We start from the raw sequence: 14444 nt of genomic DNA, 5'->3' as shown, positions 1-14444 counted from the left end.
AAACAGACAGTGCGGTGCATCTACAAGTCCCTCAGCCCTGCCAGTAACAGTCAGTGCGGTGCATCTACAAGTCCCTCAGCCTTGCCAGTAACAGTCAGTGCATTGCATCTACAGGTCCCTCAGCCTTGTCAGAGACAGACAGTGTGGTGTATCTACAAGACCCTCAGCCCTGCCAGTAACAGTCAGTGCAGTGTATCTACAAGTCCCTCAGCCTTGCCAGTAACAGTCAGTGCAGTGCATCTACAAGTCCCTCAGCCTTGTCAGAGACAGACAGTGTGGTGTATCTGCAAGTCCCTCAGCCCTGCCAGTAAAAGTCAGTGCAGTGCATCTACAGGTCCCTCAGCCTTGCCAGTCACATACAGTGCAGTGTATCTACAAGTCCCTCAGCCTTGCCAAAGAGAGTCAGTGCAGTGCATCTACAACTCCCTCAGCCTTGCCAGTAACAGACACTGTGGTGCATCTACATGTCCCTCCGCCTTGTCAGAGACAGTCAGTGCAGTGCATCTACAACTCCCTCAGCCTTGCCAGTAACAGTCAGTGCAGTGCATCTACAAGTCCCTCAGCCTTGTCAGATACAGACAGTGCGGTGTATCTACAAGTCCCTCAGCCCTGCCTGTAACAGTCAGTGCAGTGCATCTACAGGTCCCTCAGCCTTGCCAGTAACAGTCAGTGCAGTGCATGTACAAGTCCCTCGGCCTTGTCAGAGACTGTCAGTGCAGTGCATGTACAAGTCCCTGGGCCTTGTCAGAGACTGTCAGTGCGGTGCATCCACAAGTCCCTCAGCCTTACCAGTATCAGACAGTGTGATGCATCTACAGGTCCCTCAGCCTTGTCAGAGACAGTCAGTGCAGTGCATCTACAAGGCCCTCAGCCGTGTCAGAGACAGATAGTGTGGTGTATCTGCAAGTCCCTCAGCCTTGCCAGTAACAGTCAGTGCAGTGCAGCTACAGGTCCCTCAGCCTTGCCAGTAACAGACAGTGTGGTCCATCTATAGGTCCCTCAGCCTTGCCAATAGCAGTCAGTGCGGTGCATCTACAAGGCCCTCAGCCTTGTCAGAGACAGATAGTGTGGTGTATCTGCAAGTCCCTCTGCCTTGCCAGTAACAGTCAGTGCAGTGCAGCTACAGGTCCCTCAGCCTTGCCAGTAACAGTCAGTGCAGTGCATCTACAAGTCCCTCAGCCTTGTCAGAGACAGTCAGTGTGGTGTATCCACAAGTCTCTCAGCGCTGCCAGTATCATACAGTGTGGTGCATCTACAGGTCCCTCAGCCTTGTCAGAGGCAGTCAGTGCAGTGCATCTACAAGTCCCTCAGCCTTGCCAGTAACAATCAGTGCAGTGCATGTACAGGTCCCTCGGCCTTGTCAGAGACAGTCAGTGCGGTGTATCCATAAGTCTCTCAGCCCTGCCAGTAACAGTCAGTGCGGTGCATCTACAAGTCCCTCAGCCTTGCCAGTAACAGACAGTGTGGTGCATCTAAAAGTCCCTTAGCCTTGTCAGAGACAGACAGTGTGGTGTATCTACAAGTCCCTCAGCCCTGCCAGTAACAGTCAGTGCAGTGCATCTACAGGTCCCTCAGCCTTGCCAGTCACAGACAGTGCGGTGTTTCTACAAGTCCCTCAGCCTTGCCAAAGAGAGTCAGTGCAGTGCATCTACAAGTCCCTCAGCCTTGCCAGTAACAGACAGTGTGGTGCATCTACAAGTCCCTCAGCCTTGCCAGTAACAGACAGTGTGGTGCATCTACAGGTCCCTCAGCCTTGCCAGTAACAGTCAGTGCAGTGCATCTACATGTCCCTCAGCCCTGCCAGTAACAGTCAGTGCAATGCATCTACAGGTCCCTCAGACTTGCCAAAGAGGGTCATTGCAGTGCATCTACAACTCCCTCAGCCTTGCCAGTAAGAGACAGTGCGCTGCATCCACAAGACCCTCAGCCTTGCCAGTAATAGACAGTGTAGTACATCTTCAGGTCCCTCAGTTTTGTCAGAGACAGACAGTGCGGTGAATCTACAAGTCCCTCAGCCCTGCCAGTACCAGTCAGTGCAGTGCATCTACAGGTCCCTCAGCCGTGCCAGTAACAGACAGTGCAGTGCATCTACAAGTCCTTCAGCCTTGTCAGAGACATGCAGTGTGGTGTATCTACAAGTCCCTTAGCCCTGCCAGTAACAGTCAGTGCAGTGCATCTACAAGTCCCTCAGCCTTGCCAAAGAGAGTCAGTGCAGTGCATCTACAACTCCCTCAGCCTTGCCAGTAACAGACAGTGTGGTGCATCTACATGTCCCTCAGCCTTGTCAGAGACAGTCAGTGCAGTGCATCTACAACTACCTCAGCCTTGACAGAAACAGACAGTGCGGTGCATCTACAAGTCCCTCAGCCCTGCCAGTAACAGTCAGTGCGGTGCATCTACAAGTCCCTCAGCCTTGCCAGTAACAGTCAGTGCATTGCATCTACAGGTCCCTCAGCCTTGTCAGAGACAGACAGTGTGGTGTATCTACAAGACCCTCAGCCCTGCCAGTAACAGTCAGTGCAGTGCATCTACAACTCCCTAAGCCTTGCCAGTAACAGACAGTGCGGTGCATCTACAAGTCCCTCAGCCTTGCCAGTAACAGACAGTGTGGTGCATCTACATGTCCCTCAGCCTTGCCAGTAACAGTCAGTGCAGTGCATCTACATGTCCCTCAGCCCTGCCAGTAACAGTCAGTGCAATGCATCTACAGGTCCCTCAGCCTTGCCAGTCACAGACAGTGCGGTGTATCTACAAGTCCCTCAGCCTTGCCAAAGAGGGTCATTGCGCTGCATCCACAAGTCCCTCAGCCCTGCCAGTAACAGTCAGTGTGGTGCGTCTACAGGTCCCTCAGCCTTGTCAGAGACAGTCAGTGCAGTTCAACTACAACTCCCTCAGCCTTGCCAGTAACAGACAGTGCGGTGCATCTACAAGTCCCTCAGCCTTGCCAGTAAAAGACAGTGTGGTCCATCTATAGGTCCCTCTGCCCAGCCAGTAACAGTCAGTGCAGTGCATCTACAAGTCCCTCAGCCTTGTCAGAGACAGACAGTGTGGTGTATCTGCCAGTCCCTCAGCCCTGCCAGTAACAGTCAGTGCAGTGTATCTACAAGTCCCTCAGCCTTGCCAGTAACAGTCAGTGCAATGCATCTACAAGTCCCTCAGCCATGTCAGAGACAGGCAGTGTGGTGTATCTGCCAGTCCCTCAGCTCTGCCAGTAACAGTCAGTGCAGTGTATCTACAAGTCCCTCAGCCTTGCCAGTAACAGTCAGTGCAGTGCATGTACAAGTCCCTCAGCCTTGCCAGTAAAAGACAGTGTGGTCCATCTATAGGTCCCTCAGCCTTGCCAGTAACAGTCAGTGCAGTGCATCTACAAGTCCCTCAGCCTTGTCAGAGACAGACAGTGTGGTGTATCTGCCAGTCCCTCAGCCCTGCCAGTAACAGTCAGTGCAGTGTATCTACAAGTCCCTCAGCCTTGCCAGTAACAGTCAGTGCAATGCATCTACAAGTCCCTCAGCCATGTCAGAGACAGGCAGTGTGGTGTATCTACAAGTCCCTTAGCCCTGCCAGTAACAGTCAGTGCAGTGCATCTACAGGTCCCTCAGCATTGCCAGTCACAGAAAGTGCGGTGTATCTACAAGTCCCTCAGCCTTGCCAAAGAGAGTCAGTGCAGTGCATCTACAACTCCCTCAGCCTTGCCAGTAAGAGACAGTGTAGTACGTCTAAAGGTCCCTCAGTTTTGTCAGATACAGACAGTGCGGTGTATCTACAAGTCCCTCAGCCCTGCCAGTAACAGTCAGTGCAGTGCATCTACAGGTCCATCAGCCTTGCCAGTAACAGTCAGTGCAGTGCATGTACAGGTCCCTCGGCCTTGTCAGAGACAGTCAGTGCGGTGTATCCATAAGTCTCTCAGCCCTGCCAGTAACAGTCAGTGCGGTGCATCTACAAGTCCCTCAGCCTTGCCAGTAACAGGCAGTGTGGTGCATTTACAGGTCCCCAGCCTTGACAGTAACAGTCAGTGCAAAGCATCTAAAAGTCCCTTAGCCTTGTCAGAGACAGACAGTGTGGTGTATCTACAAGTCCCTCAGCCTTGCCAGTCACAGACAGTGCAGTGTATCTACAAGTCCCTCAGCCTTGCCAAAGAGAGTCAGTGCAGTGCATCTTCAACTCCCTCAGCCTTGCCAGTAACAGACAGTGCGGTGCATCTACAAGTCCATCAGCTTTGCCAAAGAGAGTCAGTGCAGTGCATCTACAACTCCCTCAGCCTTGCCAGTAAGAGACAGTGCACTGCATCCACAAGACCCTCAACCTTGCCAGTAATAGACAGTGTAGTACATCTTCAGGTCCCTCAGTTTTGTCAGAGACAGACAGTGCGGTGAATCTACAAGTCCCTCAGCCCTGCCTGTAACAGTCAGTGCGGTGAATCTACAAGTCCCTCAGCCTTGCCAGTAACAGTCAGTGCAGTGCATCTACAGGTCTCTCAGCCTTGCCAGTAACAGTCAGTGCAGTGCATCTACAAGTCCCTCAGCCTTGTCAGAGACAGACAGTGTGGTGTATCTACAAGTCCCTCAGCCTTGCCAGTAACAGTCAGTGCAGTGCATCTACAAGTCCCTCAGCCTTGTCAGATACAGACAGTGCGGTGTATCTACAAGTCCCTCAGCCCTGCCTGTAACAGTCAGTGCAGTGCATCTACAGGTCCCTCAGCCTTGCCAGTAACAGTCAGTGCAGTGCATGTACAAGTCCCTCGGCCTTGTCAGAGACTGTCAGTGCAGTGCATGTACAAGTCCCTGGGCCTTGTCAGAGACTGTCAGTGCGGTGCATCCACAAGTCCCTCAGCCTTACCAGTATCAGACAGTGTGATGCATCTACAGGTCCCTCAGCCTTGTCAGAGACAGTCAGTGCAGTGCATCTACAAGGCCCTCAGCCGTGTCAGAGACAGATAGTGTGGTGTATCTGCAAGTCCCTCAGCCTTGCCAGTAACAGTCAGTGCAGTGCAGCTACAGGTCCCTCAGCCTTGCCAGTAACAGACAGTGTGGTCCATCTATAGGTCCCTCAGCCTTGCCAATAGCAGTCAGTGCGGTGCATCTACAAGGCCCTCAGCCTTGTCAGAGACAGATAGTGTGGTGTATCTGCAAGTCCCTCTGCCTTGCCAGTAACAGTCAGTGCAGTGCAGCTACAGGTCCCTCAGCCTTGCCAGTAACAGTCAGTGCAGTGCATCTACAAGTCCCTCAGCCTTGTCAGAGACAGTCAGTGTGGTGTATCCACAAGTCTCTCAGCGCTGCCAGTATCATACAGTGTGGTGCATCTACAGGTCCCTCAGCCTTGTCAGAGGCAGTCAGTGCAGTGCATCTACAAGTCCCTCAGCCTTGCCAGTAACAATCAGTGCAGTGCATGTACAGGTCCCTCGGCCTTGTCAGAGACAGTCAGTGCGGTGTATCCATAAGTCTCTCAGCCCTGCCAGTAACAGTCAGTGCGGTGCATCTACAAGTCCCTCAGCCTTGCCAGTAACAGACAGTGTGGTGCATCTAAAAGTCCCTTAGCCTTGTCAGAGACAGACAGTGTGGTGTATCTACAAGTCCCTCAGCCCTGCCAGTAACAGTCAGTGCAGTGCATCTACAGGTCCCTCAGCCTTGCCAGTCACAGACAGTGCGGTGTTTCTACAAGTCCCTCAGCCTTGCCAAAGAGAGTCAGTGCAGTGCATCTACAACTCCCTCAGCCTTGCCAGTAACAGACAGTGTGGTGCATCTACAAGTCCCTCAGCCTTGCCAGTAACAGACAGTGTGGTGCATCTACAGGTCCCTCAGCCTTGCCAGTAACAGTCAGTGCAGTGCATCTACATGTCCCTCAGCCCTGCCAGTAACAGTCAGTGCAATGCATCTACAGGTCCCTCAGACTTGCCAAAGAGAGTCATTGCAGTGCATCTACAACTCCCTCAGCCTTGCCAGTAAGAGACAGTGCGCTGCATCCACAAGACCCTCAGCCTTGCCAGTAATAGACAGTGTAGTACATCTTCAGGTCCCTCAGTTTTGTCAGAGACAGACAGTGCGGTGAATCTACAAGTCCCTCAGCCCTGCCAGTACCAGTCAGTGCAGTGCATCTACAGGTCCCTCAGCCGTGCCAGTAACAGACAGTGCAGTGCATCTACAAGTCCTTCAGCCTTGTCAGAGACATGCAGTGTGGTGTATCTACAAGTCCCTTAGCCCTGCCAGTAACAGTCAGTGCAGTGCATCTACAAGTCCCTCAGCCTTGCCAGTCACAGACAGTGCGGTGTATCTACAAGTCCCTCAGCCTTGCCAAAGAGAGTCAGTGCAGTGCATCTACAACTCCCTCAGCCTTGCCAGTAACAGACAGTGTGGTGCATCTACATGTCCCTCAGCCTTGTCAGAGACAGTCAGTGCAGTGCATCTACAACTCCCTCAGCCTTGCCAGAAACAGACAGTGCGGTGCATCTACAAGTCCCTCAGCCCTGCCAGTAACAGTCAGTGCGGTGCATCTACAAGTCCCTCAGCCTTGCCAGTAACAGTCAGTGCATTGCATCTACAGGTCCCTCAGCCTTGTCAGAGACAGACAGTGTGGTGTATCTACAAGACCCTCAGCCCTGCCAGTAACAGTCAGTGCAGTGTATCTACAAGTCCCTCAGCCTTGCCAGTAACAGTCAGTGCAGTGCATCTACAAGTCCCTCAGCCTTGTCAGAGACAGACAGTGTGGTGTATCTGCAAGTCCCTCAGCCCTGCCAGTAAAAGTCAGTGCAGTGCATCTACAGGTCCCTCAGCCTTGCCAGTCACATACAGTGCAGTGTATCTACAAGTCCCTCAGCCTTGCCAAAGAGAGTCAGTGCAGTGCATCTACAACTCCCTCAGCCTTGCCAGTAACAGACACTGTGGTGCATCTACATGTCCCTCCGCCTTGTCAGAGACAGTCAGTGCAGTGCATCTACAACTCCCTCAGCCTTGCCAGTAACAGTCAGTGCAGTGCATCTACAAGTCCCTCAGCCTTGTCAGATACAGACAGTGCGGTGTATCTACAAGTCCCTCAGCCCTGCCTGTAACAGTCAGTGCAGTGCATCTACAGGTCCCTCAGCCTTGCCAGTAACAGTCAGTGCAGTGCATGTACAAGTCCCTCGGCCTTGTCAGAGACTGTCAGTGCAGTGCATGTACAAGTCCCTGGGCCTTGTCAGAGACTGTCAGTGCGGTGCATCCACAAGTCCCTCAGCCTTACCAGTATCAGACAGTGTGATGCATCTACAGGTCCCTCAGCCTTGTCAGAGACAGTCAGTGCAGTGCATCTACAAGGCCCTCAGCCGTGTCAGAGACAGATAGTGTGGTGTATCTGCAAGTCCCTCAGCCTTGCCAGTAACAGTCAGTGCAGTGCAGCTACAGGTCCCTCAGCCTTGCCAGTAACAGACAGTGTGGTCCATCTATAGGTCCCTCAGCCTTGCCAATAGCAGTCAGTGCGGTGCATCTACAAGGCCCTCAGCCTTGTCAGAGACAGATAGTGTGGTGTATCTGCAAGTCCCTCTGCCTTGCCAGTAACAGTCAGTGCAGTGCAGCTACAGGTCCCTCAGCCTTGCCAGTAACAGTCAGTGCAGTGCATCTACAAGTCCCTCAGCCTTGTCAGAGACAGTCAGTGTGGTGTATCCACAAGTCTCTCAGCGCTGCCAGTATCATACAGTGTGGTGCATCTACAGGTCCCTCAGCCTTGTCAGAGGCAGTCAGTGCAGTGCATCTACAAGTCCCTCAGCCTTGCCAGTAACAATCAGTGCAGTGCATGTACAGGTCCCTCGGCCTTGTCAGAGACAGTCAGTGCGGTGTATCCATAAGTCTCTCAGCCCTGCCAGTAACAGTCAGTGCGGTGCATCTACAAGTCCCTCAGCCTTGCCAGTAACAGACAGTGTGGTGCATCTAAAAGTCCCTTAGCCTTGTCAGAGACAGACAGTGTGGTGTATCTACAAGTCCCTCAGCCCTGCCAGTAACAGTCAGTGCAGTGCATCTACAGGTCCCTCAGCCTTGCCAGTCACAGACAGTGCGGTGTTTCTACAAGTCCCTCAGCCTTGCCAAAGAGAGTCAGTGCAGTGCATCTACAACTCCCTCAGCCTTGCCAGTAACAGACAGTGTGGTGCATCTACAAGTCCCTCAGCCTTGCCAGTAACAGACAGTGTGGTGCATCTACAGGTCCCTCAGCCTTGCCAGTAACAGTCAGTGCAGTGCATCTACATGTCCCTCAGCCCTGCCAGTAACAGTCAGTGCAATGCATCTACAGGTCCCTCAGACTTGCCAAAGAGAGTCATTGCAGTGCATCTACAACTCCCTCAGCCTTGCCAGTAAGAGACAGTGCGCTGCATCCACAAGACCCTCAGCCTTGCCAGTAATAGACAGTGTAGTACATCTTCAGGTCCCTCAGTTTTGTCAGAGACAGACAGTGCGGTGAATCTACAAGTCCCTCAGCCCTGCCAGTACCAGTCAGTGCAGTGCATCTACAGGTCCCTCAGCCGTGCCAGTAACAGACAGTGCAGTGCATCTACAAGTCCTTCAGCCTTGTCAGAGACATGCAGTGTGGTGTATCTACAAGTCCCTTAGCCCTGCCAGTAACAGTCAGTGCAGTGCATCTACAAGTCCCTCAGCCTTGCCAGTCACAGACAGTGCGGTGTATCTACAAGTCCCTCAGCCTTGCCAAAGAGAGTCAGTGCAGTGCATCTACAACTCCCTCAGCCTTGCCAGTAACAGACAGTGTGGTGCATCTACATGTCCCTCAGCCTTGTCAGAGACAGTCAGTGCAGTGCATCTACAACTCCCTCAGCCTTGCCAGAAACAGACAGTGCGGTGCATCTACAAGTCCCTCAGCCCTGCCAGTAACAGTCAGTGCGGTGCATCTACAAGTCCCTCAGCCTTGCCAGTAACAGTCAGTGCATTGCATCTACAGGTCCCTCAGCCTTGTCAGAGACAGACAGTGTGGTGTATCTACAAGACCCTCAGCCCTGCCAGTAACAGTCAGTGCAGTGTATCTACAAGTCCCTCAGCCTTGCCAGTAACAGTCAGTGCAGTGCATCTACAAGTCCCTCAGCCTTGTCAGAGACAGACAGTGTGGTGTATCTGCAAGTCCCTCAGCCCTGCCAGTAAAAGTCAGTGCAGTGCATCTACAGGTCCCTCAGCCTTGCCAGTCACATACAGTGCAGTGTATCTGCAAGTCCCTCAGCCTTGCCAAAGAGAGTCAGTGCAGTGCATCTACAACTCCCTCAGCCTTGCCAGTAACAGACACTGTGGTGCATCTACATGTCCCTCCGCCTTGTCAGAGACAGTCAGTGCAGTGCATCTACAACTCCCTCAGCCTTGCCAGTAACAGACAGTGCGGTGCATCTACAAGTCCCTCAGCCTTGCCAGTAACAGACCGTGTGGTGCATCTACATGTCCCTCAGCCTTGCCAGTAACAGTCAGTGCAGTGCATCTACATGTCCCTCAGCCCTGCCAGTAACAGTCAGTGCAATGCATCTACAGGTCCCTCAGCCTTGCCAGTCACAGACAGTGCGGTGTATCTACAAGTCCCTCAGCCTTGCCAAAGAGGGTCATTGCGCTGCATCCACAAGTCCCTCAGCCTTGCCAGTAATAGACAGTGTAGTACATCTTCAGGTCCCTCAGTTTTGTCAGAGACAGACAGTGCGGTGAATCTACAAGTCCCTCAGCCCTGCCAGTACCAGTCAGTGCAGTGCATCTACAGGTCCCTCAGCCTTGCCAGTAACAGACAGTGCAGTGCATCTACAAGTCCTTCAGCCTTGTCAGAGACATGCAGTGTGGTGTATCTACAAGTCCCTTAGCCCTGCCAGTAACAGTCAGTGCAGTGCATCTACAAGTCCCTCAGCCTTGTCAGAGAAAGACAGTGTGGTGTATCTAAAAGTCCCTCAGCCCTGCCAGTAACAGTCAGTGCAGTGTATCTACAAGTCCCTCAGCCTTGCCAGTAACAGTCAGTGCAGTGCATCTGCAGGTCCCTCAGCCTTGCCAGTAACAGTCAGTGCAGTGCATCTACAGGTCCCTCAGCCTTGTCAGAGACAGTCAGTGCTGTTCAACTACAACTACCTCAGCCTTACCAGTAATAGACAGTGTGGTCCATCTATAGGTCCCTCAGCCTTGCCAGTAGCAGTCAGTGCAGTGCATCTACAAGGCCCTCAGCCTTGTCAGAGACAGATAGTGTGGTGTATCTGCAAGTCCCTCAGCCTTGCCAGTAACAGTCAGTGCAGTGCAGCTACAGGTCCCTCAGCCTTGCCAGTAACAGACAGTGTGGTCCATCTATAGGTCCCTCAGCCTTGCCAATAGCAGTCAGTGCAGTGCATCTACAAGGCCCTCAGCCTTGTCAGAGACAGATAGTGTGGTGTATCTGCAAGTCCCTCTGCCTTGCCAGTAACAGTCAGTGCAGTGCAGCTACAGGTCCCTCTGCCTTGCCAGTAACAGTCAGTGCAGTGCATCTACAAGTCACTCAGCCTTGTCAGAGACAGTCAGTGTGGTGTATCCACAAGTCTCTCAGCGCTGCCAATATCATACAGTGTGGTGCATCTACAGGTCCCTCAGCCTTGTCAGAGGCAGTCAGTGCAGTGCATCTACAATTCCCTCAGCCTTGCCAGTAACAATCAGTGCAGTGCATGTACAGGTCCCTTGGCCTTGTCAGAGACAGTCAGTGCGGTGTATCCATAAGTCTCTCAGCCCTGCCAGTAACAGTCAGTGCGGTGCATCTACAAGTCCCTTAGCTTTGCCAGTAACAGACAGTGTGGTGCATCTAAAAGTCCCTTAGCCTTGTCAGAGACAGACAGTGGGGTGTATCTACAAGTCCCTCAGCCCTGCCAGTAACAGTCAGTGCAGTGCATCTACAGGTCCCTCAGCCTTGCCAGTCACAGACAGTGCGGTGTTTCTACAAGTCCCTCAGCCTTGCCAAAAAGAGTCAGTGCAGTGCATCTACAACACCCTCAGCCTTGCCAGTAACACACAGTGTGGTGCATCTACAAGTCCCTCAGCCTTGCCAGTAACAGACAGTGTGGTGCATCTACAGGTCCCTCAGCCTTGCCAGTAACAGTCAGTGCAGTGCATCTACATGTCCCTCAGCCCTGCCAGTAACAGTCAGTGCAATGCATCTACAGGTCCCTCAGACTTGCCAAAGTGGGTCATTGCAGTGCATCTACAACTCCCTCAGCCTTGCCAGTAAGAGACAGTGCGCTGCATCCACAAGACCCTCAGCCTTGCCAGTAATAGACAGTGTAGTACATCTTCAGGTCCCTCAGTTTTGTCAGAGACAGACAGTGCGGTGAATCTACAAGTCCCTCAGCCCTGCCAGTACCAGTCAGTGCAGTGCATCTACAGGTCCCTCAGCCGAGCCAGTAACAGACAGTGCAGTGCATCTACAAGTCCTTCAGCCTTGTCATAGACATGCAGTGTGGTGTATCTACAAGTCCCTTAGCCCTGCCAGTAACAGTCAGTGCAGTGCATCTACAAGTTCCTCAGCCTTGCCAGTCACAGACAGTGCGGTGTATCTACAAGTCCCTCAGCCTTGCCAAAGAGAGTCAGTGCAGTGCATCTACAACTCCCTCAGCCTTGCCAGTAACAGACAGTGTGGTGCATCTACATGTCCCTCAGCCTTGTCAGAGACAGTCAGTGCAGTGCATCTACAACTCCCTCAGCCTTGCCAGTAACAGACAGTGCGGTGCATCTACAAGTCCCTCAGCCTTGCCAGTAACAGACAGTGTGGTGCATCTAAAAGTCCCTTAGCCTTGTCAGAGACAGACAGTGTGGTGTATCTACAAGTCCCTCAGCCCTGCCAGTAACAGTCAGTGCAGTGCATCTACAGGTCCCTCAGCCTTGCCAGTCACAGACAGTGCGGTGTTTCTACAAGTCCCTCAGCCTTGCCAAAGAGAGTCAGTGCAGTGCATCTACAACTCCCTCAGCCTTGCCAGTAACAGACAGTGTGGTGCATCTACAAGTCCCTCAGCCTTGCCAGTAACAGACAGTGTGGTGCATCTACAGGTCCCTCAGCCTTGCCAGTAACAGTCAGTGCAGTGCATCTACATGTCCCTCAGCCCTGCCAGTAACAGTCAGTGCAATGCATCTACAGGTCCCTCAGACTTGCCAAAGAGAGTCATTGCAGTGCATCTACAACTCCCTCAGCCTTGCCAGTAAGAGACAGTGCGCTGCATCCACAAGACCCTCAGCCTTGCCAGTAATAGACAGTGTAGTACATCTTCAGGTCCCTCAGTTTTGTCAGAGACAGACAGTGCGGTGAATCTACAAGTCCCTCAGCCCTGCCAGTACCAGTCAGTGCAGTGCATCTACAGGTCCCTCAGCCGTGCCAGTAACAGACAGTGCAGTGCATCTACAAGTCCTTCAGCCTTGTCAGAGACATGCAGTGTGGTGTATCTACAAGTCCCTTAGCCCTGCCAGTAACAGTCAGTGCAGTGCATCTACAAGTCCCTCAGCCTTGCCAGTCACAGACAGTGCGGTGTATCTACAAGTCCCTCAGCCTTGCCAAAGAGAGTCAGTGCAGTGCATCTACAACTCCCTCAGCCTTGCCAGTAACAGACAGTGTGGTGCATCTACATGTCCCTCAGCCTTGTCAGAGACAGTCAGTGCAGTGCATCTACAACTCCCTCAGCCTTGCCAGAAACAGACAGTGCGGTGCATCTACAAGTCCCTCAGCCCTGCCAGTAACAGTCAGTGCGGTGCATCTACAAGTCCCTCAGCCTTGCCAGTAACAGTCAGTGCATTGCATCTACAGGTCCCTCAGCCTTGTCAGAGACAGACAGTGTGGTGTATCTACAAGACCCTCAGCCCTGCCAGTAACAGTCAGTGCAGTGTATCTACAAGTCCCTCAGCCTTGCCAGTAACAGTCAGTGCAGTGCATCTACAAGTCCCTCAGCCTTGTCAGAGACAGACAGTGTGGTGTATCTGCAAGTCCCTCAGCCCTGCCAGTAAAAGTCAGTGCAGTGCATCTACAGGTCCCTCAGCCTTGCCAGTCACATACAGTGCAGTGTATCTACAAGTCCCTCAGCCTTGCCAAAGAGAGTCAGTGCAGTGCATCTACAACTCCCTCAGCCTTGCCAGTAACAGACACTGTGGTGCATCTACATGTCCCTCCGCCTTGTCAGAGACAGTCAGTGCAGTGCATCTACAACTCCCTCAGCCTTGCCAGTAACAGTCAGTGCAGTGCATCTACAAGTCCCTCAGCCTTGTCAGATACAGACAGTGCGGTGTATCTACAAGTCCCTCAGCCCTGCCTGTAACAGTCAGTGCAGTGCATCTACAGGTCCCTCAGCCTTGCCAGTAACAGTCAGTGCAGTGCATGTACAAGTCCCTCGGCCTTGTCAGAGACTGTCAGTGCAGTGCATGTACAAGTCCCTGGGCCTTGTCAGAGACTGTCAGTGCGGTGCATCCACAAGTCCCTCAGCCTTACCAGTATCAGACAGTGTGATGCATCTACAGGTCCCTCAGCCTTGTCAGAGACAGTCAGTGCAGTGCATCTACAAGGCCCTCAGCCGTGTCAGAGACAGATAGTGTGGTGTATCTGCAAGTCCCTCAGCCTTGCCAGTAACAGTCAGTGCAGTGCAGCTACAGGTCCCTCAGCCTTGCCAGTAACAGACAGTGTGGTCCATCTATAGGTCCCTCAGCCTTGCCAATAGCAGTCAGTGCGGTGCATCTACAAGGCCCTCAGCCTTGTCAGAGACAGATAGTGTGGTGTATCTGCAAGTCCCTCTGCCTTGCCAGTAACAGTCAGTGCAGTGCAGCTACAGGTCCCTCAGCCTTGCCAGTAACAGTCAGTGCAGTGCATCTACAAGTCCCTCAGCCTTGTCAGAGACAGTCAGTGTGGTGTATCCACAAGTCTCTCAGCGCTGCCAGTATCATACAGTGTGGTGCATCTACAGGTCCCTCAGCCTTGTCAGAGGCAGTCAGTGCAGTGCATCTACAAGTCCCTCAGCCTTGCCAGTAACAATCAGTGCAGTGCATGTACAGGTCCCTCGGCCTTGTCAGAGACAGTCAGTGCGGTGTATCCATAAGTCTCTCAGCCCTGCCAGTAACAGTCAGTGCGGTGCATCTACAAGTCCCTCAGCCTTGCCAGTAACAGACAGTGTGGTGCATCTAAAAGTCCCTTAGCCTTGTCAGAGACAGACAGTGTGGTGTATCTACAAGTCCCTCAGCCCTGCCAGTAACAGTCAGTGCAGTGCATCTACAGGTCCCTCAGCCTTGCCAGTCACAGACAGTGCGGTGTTTCTACAAGTCCCTCAGCCTTGCCAAAGAGAGTCAGTGCAGTGCATCTACAACTCCCTCAGCCTTGCCAGTAACAGACAGTGTGGTGCATCTACAAGTCCCTCAGCCTTGCCAGTAACAGACAGTGTGGTGCATCTACAGGTCCCTCAGCCTTGCCAGTAACAGTCAGTGCAGTGCATCTACATGTCCCTCAGCCCTGCCAGTAACAGTCAGTGC

This window comes from Pseudophryne corroboree, chromosome 4, assembly GCF_028390025.1.
Source record: "Pseudophryne corroboree isolate aPseCor3 chromosome 4, aPseCor3.hap2, whole genome shotgun sequence".
NCBI classification, from domain to species: domain Eukaryota; kingdom Metazoa; phylum Chordata; class Amphibia; order Anura; family Myobatrachidae; genus Pseudophryne; species Pseudophryne corroboree.
This window is presented reverse-complemented; position numbering follows the sequence as displayed.